Source organism: Lathyrus oleraceus, chromosome 7 (genome assembly GCF_024323335.1).
Source record: "Lathyrus oleraceus cultivar Zhongwan6 chromosome 7, CAAS_Psat_ZW6_1.0, whole genome shotgun sequence".
Lineage (NCBI taxonomy): Eukaryota > Viridiplantae > Streptophyta > Magnoliopsida > Fabales > Fabaceae > Lathyrus > Lathyrus oleraceus.
Window position 1 is genome coordinate 432,326,819 of NC_066585.1, and position 14,041 is coordinate 432,340,859.

General features: G+C 35.8%; 1 non-coding gene across 1 annotated transcript; it reads right to left on the bottom strand.

Moving 5' to 3' along the window:
- Window positions 1-9,763: 9,763 nt before the first annotated feature.
- Window positions 9,764-9,870, bottom strand: LOC127109253 (small nucleolar RNA R71). The gene has a single exon (XR_007796583.1). It is a non-coding gene; the product is annotated as a small nucleolar RNA R71 (small nucleolar RNA).
- Between the last annotated feature and the right edge of the window lie 4,171 nt (window positions 9,871-14,041).

Consider the following 14,041-nt stretch of genomic DNA (forward strand, 5'->3'; position numbering starts at 1 on the left):
TTTGAACAATCGCTATTGAGATAACACTTAGTATTAGATACTATAAAGCACTCCTCGTTGTCTTCGTGGAATACGATGATAAATATGATGGTTTCTTCTTAGTAGGATTCCATATAACTTTCATCCTAGAGGATACAAGGGTTTTTTATTCCTTCTAAGGTTTCTTTCCCTTTTTCTAATTTTGTTCTTCTTTCTGATTTTGGGGGAATTTTGGTCTTATATAGCCTTTCTTCTCACATTGGAAGCATATGGGAGTGAATGATGATTTTCCTTTTATTTTTCTTTTACATTCTTGTTGTCATCCATATTCCATAAATATCTTGAAGTTATTTACCGTTAGAGACATTTCTTCATCGGAGTTATCACAATCCTTTTCTTTAACTTTGAGAGCTAAAATATTCTTCTTGTCACCATTTTCATCATTAACGAGTATTTTTAGTTCTATCTCATATTCCTACAATTTACCAAATGGAATTTCCATGTCCATTATTGACAAATATCTTGATTCGAAAATCATTATGATTTTTGGTTTCCAACTGTAGTTCAGGGTGTGAAATCTTGTTTTGCAGACAATATGCTTTTAACAAGGATATTAACTTTTAATGATAACAACTAATATCTTATGATAAGTCAGGCATGAACGGTAAAAGCCGATAAAGATGCAAACCTTATCATTAGGGTTTGATGGACTTGACTATCTGATGATGGAAAAATAAGTGAAATATAATCTAAAGCCTCATCTCAAGCTAATCAAGTGTCTATACAAGTTAAGTATCTAGAAAGTTTTGAAGTACTTAGGATCCTCCTAATTTAGTAGTGAGGGAACCTTTTTATAAAAACATAAGGGCTTTATTGCAAAAGCGCATGGCTAAAGCAAACAAATAATAAAATGTTTTTCAAATGTTTTTACCAAATAAAAATAACTTCAAAAATATCTTCAAGTTATGTCAGATGAATTAAGAACTATTAAAATATCTATAAGCAAAATTTTGACTAATTTATTCGATTGGAACATTTGTCTAACCGATTAACTAAGTTTAAAATTGAGCCGCAAGCAATTGGGATAGAACCTTAATGATGTGCAACGGATAAATATATTTTTCTTTCCTTTCATAAACTTACAATTGATTTTATTTCAAACTTATAATCGATTATGAATATGTGTCAATTGATTAGAATGTCATAAAAATATTTTATTGATATTTCCTTTTTGAGGCAACCTCTGGCCTATAAATAGAGGTCCCTTTTCTCATTTCATTTCATCCAGAATCGTGTTTTAACACACCTCTCTCACTCTATCTCTCTCTATATAAATTTTTATTTAACTTTCTTATAAATGTTCTCATGTAGCTCACGATATGAGTGAATCGCTTTTTCATGTCATAAATGCTCTCTTTACCTCAATAGTACTTTCACGGGTACCTATGGGAGTATCCCACATTTCTTTAGCATTTCACAATGATAAACACGCAATAACTCATCAAGACATAGAGTGGTAGTAATAATCGTTTTTGTTTTCAAACCGCATTGCACCTTTTCTTTGTCATCTTTGGTATGATCATGTTCATTGTCTTTGTTCACCACAACACCATTAACTTCATGTGTGGAAACAAATATACCTTCTTACATGACTTTCCAAATACCAATATCCATCCCCTAAATGAAGATTATCAACTTCCTTTTCCACAAACCATACCCTTCTCCATTAAAGCATAAGGGTTTATTTAGTGAGTCGCCTGAAGTCGTTTGCTTTCTCTTGAGGCGGTTATTCTTTAATAGGAGTTAGGCTTTGATGTCACTTGTTGAACAAGTGACCCCAAGTATAAGAGTGAGTGAATTATGGTATTCAAAAATTAAAAATACTTTAAGTTTAATTACAAAAAATAGCAAGATATGTTAGTATAGTTAAAAATAGAGACAACAACGAAAAATGAAAGGAACGAAATCCTATAGAAGGTAAATGAATGAAAAGAGAGAGAGAGAGAGAGAGAGAGAGAGAATGCATTAGGGTTTATATAACTTCTTGAGAGTTCCACTAGTAATAATTTGATAGCTTTTAGTCAGTTATGCCAACAAGAAAAATTACAATTTCTTCTCAAATTAGAAAATAACACCTACAATGAAGATCAAACAAATACACTTAAATTGATATACAATGAAGGCTCTAAGTGTTTCTTTCTTCTCTTTAATTTTCTAGACAAATGATTTTTCTTTGTTCTTGTGCTTTTTTTTCTCTCTCTTTGAGTTGCAGTGGTGTAGCTTCAGCTTGGGAGAAAAAATCTCTCTCTCTCTCTCTCTAACACACACACATGCACTTATTCCATATTCTACTCCCTCAAAATATATATATATATATATATGAGAAATAGATTCTTTTGAGGGTATAATAGGAATTGACCTTAAAGTATTCGTCGTATGAAGTTCACTTCATATGTAGAAATAGAGTGGCGCTTGCATCAGAGAGTTGATGATGATTGGACGTGAAAAGATACTATAGTACATAGTCTTTTGAAGATATGGCATATTCGTCTTTTTTGAGCATATCCTTTTTAATTTCACTTTCCTTGAATATATTTTCTTGTCATAATAAGAGCCTTCATATAAAAAGAAGAAGTGAAGCTTTATCAGAGTCCAGAGCCTAGATGATGTAGACTACAAAGTCTATTCAGAGTGAGGCTTGAAAGTACCATAGTCTAGAGTAATTATGAACAAGAAATGCATAAGCATTTACTGGTTTGTTTAGATGCTTATACTATTGGAGAAGTATATCCTTTATTCACTAGCTTCTAATTAGAGGCTTCATGTAAAAGTTGTTGAATCTTGAGTAAAGTTCAGAGGTTTGACATATCAGAGTCTTTAGTTAGAAGCATTTGAGTAATTCCTTGCAAGAATGTTGAATTAGATAATCCAGAAGCTTTTAGTTTTATTTAAACATATATTTTCCTTATTAGAGTGTGTATTCTCTTTAAAAAATGCTTTAATCTCTCTTCAGACTTCGTCTGCATTCAGATTTGAATTCTTCAAAGTGTGAATCTATTTTCTTTTATCTAAAAACTATTCAATAATAGTCAGAGTACAAAATTGTTCTTTACACTTTGTTATCATTAAAACTTAAGGATAATTGTATAACCGAAGCTAGCGAAAATATACCCGAATGTATCACACGCTTGAACATACAACAGAGTCGCCATTAAACTTTATTTATTCCCGAAGGAAAGGAAAAACATCGATAAAACCCGGGGAAAAGGAGATATGTTGGGTAAGGAAGTCGGTTATGCAAGGGGATGATTTTATCACCCCTAACATCCATGGTACTCTATAGGAACCGTTTTGATTGTTCTTGCTCGAATGGGTGTGATATATAAAGTTACTCACAAATTAATAAGGGAAAAGGAAAGAATAGATAAAGTGTTCGGTGAGGATTAGGGCCCTCATGCCTACTTATCATTATAGTGCACTAAGGAATTCAGATCTCTATAGTTTATAGAACTAATGATGGAAGGTGAAAAAAGTTGTGATACGGGTATGGTCTAGACCAAAGAATATACGCTTTGAACTCCAAAAAGGGAAGAAATCTGAACCCAAGAGTAAAACGGGCGTTGACCAATATGAGGGCTAGCCGGAAGCGTCTTCCACTATATGGTATAGCCAAAAACAAGGAGAATTAAGTGTTTGGGCATGAGCCAAACAACTCTTGGTTCACAAGGTGACCAAGATAGAGCTCAAAGAGCTAGTGTATTTGGCTCAAAGAATAGGGTATATCTCATGGAGTGAATGAAGGTAGTATCGTGAATGCCTCGTGGAGATGAATGGAATGATAAGAAAAGTAACTCAAGTTCAAGAAATGAGGTATTTGGGGAAGGTGACTAAAAAGGTATAATTTGAAACCAAAGTTCTGGGTATATTGGAATCCACAGGAGAAATGAGATTTGTACCATAGAGGGAAACATGCTTATTGGCCAAAAAAATAAGGAATAAATTGTTTGGGTACGAGCCAAACAACTCTAGGTACAAATGTGGATTGTCGTTATATCGTCCTAAAAGGGTATATATGGAATTCCAAAGAAAACCGTGTTTTGGTTTCAAAGAAACAGTATGTCACTGGGGTGAACGGTTCAATGATTAAAGGTAGATCATGGATCATGAAAGATATGAATGGTGCCTTAAGGCGGAATAAATAATTAGGATTATGCTCTCCAAGGATTCACATCCTTGTGCCTACGTATTCTCATTGTGCAATGAGAAAGTTAGACCATCCGTAGTTCGTGGAACCATAAAACAAAGGAAATAACAAAGAAGTGTTTGTCTAAGCAACGGGGACTGATAAGACAAACACAACTAAAAGGGTATGATGAAGTGATTAACAATATAACTTGTACCAACAGAATGGTAACAGGGAACTCACAAAGGAGAGTGAACTTTGTACCAAAGAGTAAATAAGCGTCTTAGCTGAAAAAGAAGGAATTAAATGCTTGGGTACGATCCAAAACAACTCTTGGTTCACAAGGTGGACTATCGTTATAGTCTTAAAAGGGTATATACGGGACCCAGAAGAAAGTATGGATGGGACAAGGAATAGTATATCACTTGTTGGGGAACAAACATTTCGAGATCAAAGAAGAATGGTATCTTGGATCTATGAAAGTATAGACTCTGAACTGGAGAGTAAACAGGCGTCTTAGCCAAAAAGAAGGAATTAAATGTTTGGGTACGATCCAAACAACTCTTGGTTCACAAGATGGACTGTCGCTATATCCTCCTAAAAGAATGTACATGAAGTCCCATGATAAGTATATTTGATCTCAAAAAGATGATATTGATTGATGAATGAAGATGAAGGATTAGTTAATAAATAAGGTAGCTCATGAAGAATCTGAATTCTCCTGCCTACGTATTCTCACTGTGCAATGAGAAAGTCAGAGTTTTTGTAGTTTAGCCTACTAAGGTTGACAGCAAGATGATTGAGGCAAAATAAATTATTGATTGGTAATGGAATGTTGGAGAGTGTTTGGTCGTTGTTTGATAAGAATCACAATAAAGTCTATGATTAAGGGAGAATGCTTTAAATAGTTAGGGCATACACCCAGTATACAAAGTCACTCTAGACGAGGGTAGGAGAAACTTCGTCTCATCATTCCTCATTACTTAAGGCTCATGATGCATGATACTTCTCATAACTGACAAGTTGTTGGAGAAGAATCCTCATTGTTGCTCCTTGAGTTGATATTGCTTTGTATGAAGAAGACTTGACACTTTGTTTGATTCGAATTACACTAAAGTCTATGAATGGGGGTGAATGAATTGAATAGCTAAAGCCTATACCCCATACGCAAAGTCACTCTAGACAAGGGTAGAAGAAACTTCGTCTCATCATTCCTCATTACGTAAGGCTCGTGACATACAATTTGAATCGTATTTACCAAGTGTTGACCTTTGATGTATCTTGTAAAATTTGCTGATTGATTTGCCTAGGATGTCTTGCATGAAAGTCTGGACTTGAAGCTTTGAGATCCATAGAATTAGAATTAGTCTTATCAAGTGATCAAGGGACTTTTGACCATTTGATTAGACTGTGGGATTATACATGATCAAAGGATTTAGTTAATCAAAATTTCTTTTGATCAACTTTAAATTCGAGGGTTTGAATTAATTGGTAATCATGTACAACAAAAGATTAATCGGTTAAAATCTAATTAACATCATCACTAATCAATTAAAATCTAATGTTTCTAATCATTTTAACGAATCTAATTAGAAGTTAAAAATTTAATCAATTTCTAACGGACTAATTAATTTAATTAATTTCTAAAACCCAAATCAAGTTCTAAAAATTAATCAATCTAATTAATTTTTAGAACCTAAACAAGTTCTAAAAATTAATTAATCTAATTAATTTCTAAAACTTTAATCAAGTTCAAAAAATTAATTAATTAAATATATAAAATCTAACTAGCAAGATTAAAATTCTATTTATTCTAATCCTAAGTTTTTTAATTCTAATTATTTCTAAAACCTAAAATATCCCTAATCCTATTTTAATAATAAAACAAAATAATAGGGAAAACAGAAAAAAAAAATTAAGAAATAAAGGGGTTTAAAGCATAACCTAAAGTTGAAGGGCCAAGCATAATTATTATATGAAGTATTTTCAGCAAAAAATAATCAATGGGCTTAAGAAAAGATGCAAATGGGTCCCAATTAGAATAACAACAAAAGGGGCTGCATTAAACAAAAATGAGAAGAAAAGAAATTCCCTCCCCAACCGAATTGGACCAGCCGGCCGATTCACCCGACCGGACCGGACCGGTCCGGGTAACACCCCCTCCCCCCTTTCACAAAAACGTAAAGAATCGTAGAAGAATGAAAAGGTGTCGTGATGCACTTCCATCTGACCGCGACGGTGGTTGCCTTGGGGGTCCGGCCGGCGGTGGTCCCCCCTCCTCCCAGGGGTATTGTGATTCTTCATTTTCTCCACGTCTTCAAAGCTCCATTGATGTTCTTCAAGGTTTTTAGGTAAGTGGGAAAATTCAAATCTTGCTAAAAAATATTCAAATAAAAGTGTTTCATACTTGAAATGATATGGGTTTTCATGATTGAGTGCTTATTTTTGATAATTTTCATTGTTTATGATGGATTTGAGATGTTGGGATTTAAGAAAAAAGTGACTTTTTTATGTTAAGATATGTTTGGAAATTATAGAAAAAATGGATTATTATAATCATCTATTAGTGCTAACTCAATGTAAATCATGTAATTTAAATACTAAAATTATGCTAGAAATTTTCATGCTAATTACCACTTGAAAAGTTGATTTTTTTGAAATGCAAATAAGTGTTGATAGAAAAAAGTTGTTTGTTTCCATGAAAGTAATTTTTGTTTTGAACTTGTTTAATTGCTATATTAAGTACGTCAATTCTATGTCAATGATTATGCTAAGAATTGGAAACTATTTGTTAAGCTAATTTCTATGTTACTTGCACTTTGATTTCTTTGGAAATATGTGCTTATGTAAAAAAAGCTATTTTGCTCTATGTCTCTATGTCCAAATCAAAGTTATTTCTATACTAACTACAACTCTATTATTATATTAAGTACAAATCTTGGTTAGGCTATAGGGAAAACTATGTTATGTTCATTTTCATACTACTTTAATGATCAATTCTTGAATAATTAAACTACTTTTTGTGATCAAATTAACCTCAAAACAGTAGCATAATCTAAAGGCTCTATCACATGCAATTAACAAGATCAACCACATAAGAGGATTCATGGCAATGACATGGAAATAGTGAAAGTTCAAGGCTTACCAACGGAGCCTAGATTTGCTCGGGTGCATGTTGAAATTATGCCGAAAAGAAGCGAAATCCAAAAAAACTTCAAGAGGTAATTCTTTTATTATGCTTCCAATAATCTAAATGATGAGATGAATATTGATGATTAGAAGATGAAAATTAGGAGATGATAGAAAAGTGATACATGCTTGAATCTTGATGAAATTATTGAAAATTGATGAACACTTGAATTGTTAGGAATGAATATGAATCTTGAATTGTTGAATTATGATGAATGTTGAATGATAATTGTTGAATGCTTGTGGTTATATTTGATCACACTGAATCACACCGTGTTTTTGACTCGGATTTCACATGTTTATTAGGACTTTATTATCATTTTGTTTGTATTATGCTCTCTTTTATGTTGTTTACAGATATTTAGATCTTTCGGGACCCTTTTAGAAGAAACGAAGCAAAAAGACCTAAAATTAGGGTTTTTCGGCGAATATTGTACACATGGCGTTGCACATGGAGACCGCTATAGGAGAAGCCATGACTCATCAGCCCTCAACCAGGAGGTAACTGCCACGTTCCCATGATCTTTCCCATTTCCACACATGGCGGGCGCCATGAAGGGATGGCAGGCCCCACCTTTGCAAATCACGTTCCCACTAAGGAGAAGTTGGAGGGCACCATGGTCTTTGCAAGATGCTGAAATCCTCTATAAATAGTTCGTTCCATTTCATTTTCAAATCATCCAACTTAGTTTACAACACTAAGCCTATATTCTTCATCTGTAAAAGCGATAATCCGTCACATCGGGGGGTTATCGCACCTTAGTGAGATTGAGTTGGGTCACTTCAAGTTGCTGTCGTCTTTATCTTCAGAGTCGGAGGTTTATTTTCATTGTACCAGATTTAAATCCTCCGTTTGGAGCAGGTTCTTATTTATCTCTTTATTTTATTTATTTATTTGCCTCGCTTTATTTTATTTATTTACCTGTCTACGCTTTACTTTATTTAATTTCTGTCTACGCTTTACTTTATTTAATTTCTGTCTCGCTTTACTTTATTTAATTTCTGTCTCGCTTTACTTTATTTAATTTCTGTCTACGCTTTATTTTACGCGCTTTACTCGTTCTTTACGCCTCACATTCTAAAACAACTTCTCATCATGATCAATATCATTGTGTTTGTTGGTATTACCATGTCTGGCTAAATCTTTTAAATGCTAGAATGTAAGGATCGCGGTTAAAGAGATGTTTCACATATTGAATCTGTAGAAATACTTTAAAGGCTATTTTGATTTTTAACTTGAGTTTTCTGAAACAAACTTGGTTAGTTTTAACTATTCAAGGAGTGTGAAAGCACCCTGGCTTAGTTAACTAGGAATTTTTATCACTTTAAGGAAAAACGATTTTTGAAACTGTTTTCGGACGCGTTGATAGATTTAAAATCAGGAAACTCCTTGGGTAAAACTTTCCAAATCAAAATCACTTTTCAATTAAGTTTATGAGTCTTATTTCTTAAAAATAAGTTTACTACTTTAGCATTCTGCGCACCTTTTATAAGTGACAATAAAAGGCCTTAATTTAAGGGTAAACTCAGTTCTGAATACGCGAAAGCGACAGTTCCTGTTAAATGGATTCTTTTCAAGAGTAGAAAATATTGCCTCATAAGTAGTTCTATTTAGACAATCGAAACATCATTTAACTGACGTGATATACATTCAAACTTGTCTTTATCTGCACTGCATTTATTATTTACCATTATTTTGCAACATCAATATCTCTTTTATACCGTCTTAGATAAACATCGTAACGATAGTAATCGATAGATTGACGATTTGGTCTCTGTGGGATCAATATTCTTTTATATTACTCTGACGTGATTCGTGCACTTATGAATTCACCGATCAAGTTTTTGGCGCCGTTGCCGGGGACCAACTTCGTCAAATTTTGTACCATGTTGTTACACCGTCTAGACTAAGGCACTATTAGCCGGTAAATGCGAAGAACCCGTAGTACCGGAAATTTAGTAGATCCTTTAGCAGAACCCGAATGTTACACTCGTACACGCCTCTTACTCATCCGAATTAAGAAATCTATGGCCGAGAATCGCGACCGGAGACCTCTTAAGGAATTTGCCCAACCCTCTGATGAGGAACCTAGTTCGAGTATAGTAAACCCCCTTATTCTTGCTAAAAATTTCGAACTAAAACCGTCTTTGTTGCAATTAGTGCAACAGAACCAATTCGCGGGTCTCGCTACTGAGACCCCAAATCAACATTTAAAAGTTTTTATCCAGCTGGAAGACCCCTGTAAATCTAACGGCGCTTCACCTGATGCGATCCGTTTGAGATTATTTCCTTTCTCCCTCAGGGATAGAGCACGTTCATGGTTAGATTCACTTCCAGCTAACTCAATAACCACCTGGGAAGACCTTAGAAGAGTATTCCTTGCTAGATATTTTCCCCCTAGTAAGACTGTTGTTCTTCGAAACCAAATAACTAGATTTAATCAAAACCAAGGAGAATCACTCTTTGAAGCTTGGGAGAGATATAAATAGCTATTAAGAGTCTACCCACACCATGGCCTAGAACAATGGTTGATCGTTCATACCTTCTACAATGGACTCCATTATAACACCAAGATGAGCATCGACGCTGCCACTGGTGGCGCGCTGATGAACAAACCTTACCCTGAAGCTTGTGACCTAATTGAGGATATGACCCAAAACCATTACCAATGGGGAACTGAACGAGCATTAATAGAGAAAAAGGAGACCCAAGGTGGAATACATGAGGTAAGCTCTCTAGACATGATGCAAGCGAAAATGGACGCTTTAGCCCTTAAGATAGAACATATGTCTACAAACACTAACATCGCAACAGTAGTCCAAACTATAATACCCCAAAATTTACCCTTCATTTTTCTTGGAAGCATGGGATTGTGTTTCACATTGCATTAGCATTATACTAGGTCATACTCATTGCATACTGCATTAGTGACTTAGAAATCAGGGTTTGATTGACCACTCCTTACCAGAAGGAGCCCACATAAGGCAAGGTTGAGAATTGGACTCCATTCTCCAAGTATACAAGTCTCAATGGTCTCAAGGAGGTCCAAGTGTCTCATTATGGTCCTCAGTGCATCAGTGGAGGATTCAGAGCTCTCAGAGTGTGCATCTGTATTTAATCAGAAATCAAGGTTTCATGGCTATCTGCAACAGGCAAGGTTTGGTTGGAAGTGAAAGGGCTCATTCATGTCATGATTATAGAGGCATCTTGGCCTAAGAAGATCCACAATTATCTCAGAAAGACCCTGATTCTCATACTCAGATGAGATACGTAGGCAGTAGATGCGACATCTTTGCGAGTCATTTTCTTTTGACCCTCTTTTAGTAAATAGTACATTAGATAAACATACACCCTTTAGACAAGAAAAACAAGAGTGGATCCCGTAGAGTACTACGGATGCGTAGGGGTGCTAATACCTTCCCTTCGCATAATCGACTCCCGAACCCAAGATTTGGTTGCGAGACCTTGTCTTTTCCTTTCCTTTCTCCAGGTTTACTTCGAGCATTTCCTTTCTCTCCTTTGAGATAAATAACGCACGGTGGCGACTCTTCTGTCATTTCTTTTCTCGCCGGTTGTATTTTCGCATTTAGGTTGCGACACATACAGAGTGTGAACTTTGTGGATCTAAAGGACACAAATCAGCGGAGTGTAACCTTTTGAACGACCTGAACACCGACCGAGTGAAGTACGCCCAAGGTAACCCATTTTCAAACACTTACAACCCTGGATGGAAGAATCATCCGAATTTCTCCTATAAAAAAACAGAACCCTATCCAAAATTATGCACCTCAAAGACCACAAGGTTATCAAGCCCAAAAACCAAATCAACCTATGCAAGTTGTGCCTCAGAAGTCTAACCTTGAGAAGATCATGGAGAGCTTTATATCAGGCCAGACTCAGTAAAATAAAGAATTCCTAAACCAGAACATTCACGTAAACGAACTGATAACGCAATTAGGAACCAAGGTTGATCAGATAATCACTCACAACAAGATGCTTGAAACCCAGATGTCACAGGTAGCACAAAACCAAGCCCCACAGACTACACCTGGAGGCCAATTCCCTGGACAACCTCAACCAAACCCTCGAGGGCAAGCTAACGCTATCTCTTTACAAAGTGGGACCGCTTATGAAGGGCCTCATAACCCAACAATGAGCGAGTCCAAAACTTCTAAAGAAAATATACCTACCAACCAAGAAGAGGAACCAGTAGAACCCGAAAAACAAACCGACCAAGAAGGAGAAGCCAAGGATAAAACTTACAAACCACCACCCCTGTACAAACCACCAATCCCATATCTGCAAAGACTTAAACAAACCAAAATCAACAACCAATACCAAAAATTTATAAAAGTAATAGAAAATCTTCATGTAGAGATTCCTTTTACCGAAGCTATCACCCAAATTCCATCTTACGCCAAATTTCTCAAAGACATCTTAACCAACAAGTGTAGGCTTGATGATCCAAAACCCTTGGATTGCAACTTTATTTCCGAGGATAAACTTGCTAAGAAGGAGAAAGACCCTAGTATTTTTTCTATACCTTGCATTTTAGGAAGTCATGTGATCGACAAAGCTTTCCTAGACTTAGGCGCTAGTGTGAGTTTAATGCCCTTAGCTGTATGTAAAAGGTTAAACTTAGGAGAATTGCAATCAACTAAGATGTCCCTCCAATTAGCCGATAGGTCTGTTAAGTATCATGTAGGCATTTTAGAAGACATCCCAGTTAGGATCGGTCAACTTTATATCCCAACAGACTTTATGGTCATGGATATCAAAGAAGACGATGATATCCCTATCCTTTTAGGTAGACCATTCTTATCAACAGCCGGATCTATAATAGATGTTAAAAGAGGAAAATTAACTTTCTAAGTAGGGGATGAAAAGATCGTGTTCATTCTTTCAAAATTCCTGATGGCACCAATTCTAGGAGACGCATGTTATGCGATCGATATCATAGATGAATGCATAAGGGAATTCGATCGAGAAGAACCCGTGATTGAACCATTTCCAAACCCAAATGAAAAGGATGACGAGCTAGAGGAAACGGAACCTCACACTAACGAATGTTTGGATCTTGCTCCAGACCTTTAACCAAATTCTCAAAAACCAGCTCAAGAACTTAAGGAACTACCCAAGAACCTAAGATATGGGTTTTTAGATAAAGAAATGAACCGCCCAGTAATAGTTAGTGCCACCTTAAACCAAGACGAGACGAATCGACTCTTGAATGTTTTAAGAAGATACCACTCTGCCTTAGGGTACAACATCTCTAATTTAAAAGGTATAAGCCCATCCGTGTGTATGCACAGGATCTCGCTAGAGGAGGATTCAAAACCTTCCAAGGAACATCAGAGAAGAATCAACCCTGTGATGAGTGAGGTGGTAAAGAAGGAGGTCCTTAAATTGCTAGAGGCTGGTATAATCTATCAGATCTCTGATAGTAAATGGGTAAGTCTTGTACATGTGGTACCCAAGAAGGGAGGCATCATAGTCGTGCAGAATGAGAAGGGCGAGCATGTAGCTAAACACATAGAAGGCAAATGGCATATGTGCATAGATTATAGGAAGCTCAATAAGGCAACTAGGAAAGACCATTTCCGTCTTCCATTCATAGATCAAATGTTGGAGCGTCTTGCCAGACACTCTTACTTTTGTTATCTAGATGGATATTCTGGATTTTTCCAAATACCCATACACCCCGAGGATCAAGAGAAAACAACCGTTACCTGTCCTTACAGAACATTTGCTTACAAACAAATGTCGTTTGGACTTTGTAATGCGCCAGCTACTTTCCAACGTTGTATGATGTCAATCTTCACAGATTATCTCGACGAAATTATGGAAGTATTTATGGACGATTTCTCGGTGTGTGGGTTCGACTTTGAAGACTGCCTCATTAACCTTGAGAAAATCCTAGAGAGATGCGTAGAAGTTAACCTTGTGTTAAACTGGGAGAAGTGCCACTTTATGGTTAAAGAAGGCATAGTGTTAGGGCATATAATATTTGAAAGACGCATTGAGGCCGACCAAGCAAAGATAGAAGTTATAGAAAACCTTAACCCTCCTAAGACAGTTAGAAAAGTCCATAGTTTTCTTGGACACGCCGGTTTCTACCGACGCTTCATCAAAGATTTCTCTAAAATAACAAAACCCCTGACCGGCCTTCTGATGAAAGACATTGAATTCATTTTTGATGAAAAATGTATCAAAGCCTTTAATCAGTTAAAACAAGCGCTAATTTCAGCACCCATTTTACAACCTCCGGATTGGACTAAACCCTTCGAAGTAATGTGTGATGCTAGCGATTTCGCTATAGGAGCTGTTTTAGGGCAAAGAAAGATAAGAAACTACATGTAATATATTACGCTAGTAGAGCCCTAGATGCCACTCAATTAAATTATACAACAACAGAGAAGGAACTTCTAGTTGTAGTTTTCGCAATCGATAAATTTAGGTCTTATCTTGTAGGATCTAAGATTATAGTCTATACAGACCATGCCACTATTCGTTACCTTCTAAGCAAAAAGGATGCAAAACATAGATTACTCAGATATATCCTTTTGCTACAAGAATTCGACTTAGATATTAGAGACAAAAAAGGAACAAAAAACGTAGTTGCTGACCATCTTTCTAGATTAGAGCATTTGAAGCCAGACCATTTACCTATAGATGATGACTTCACCTAT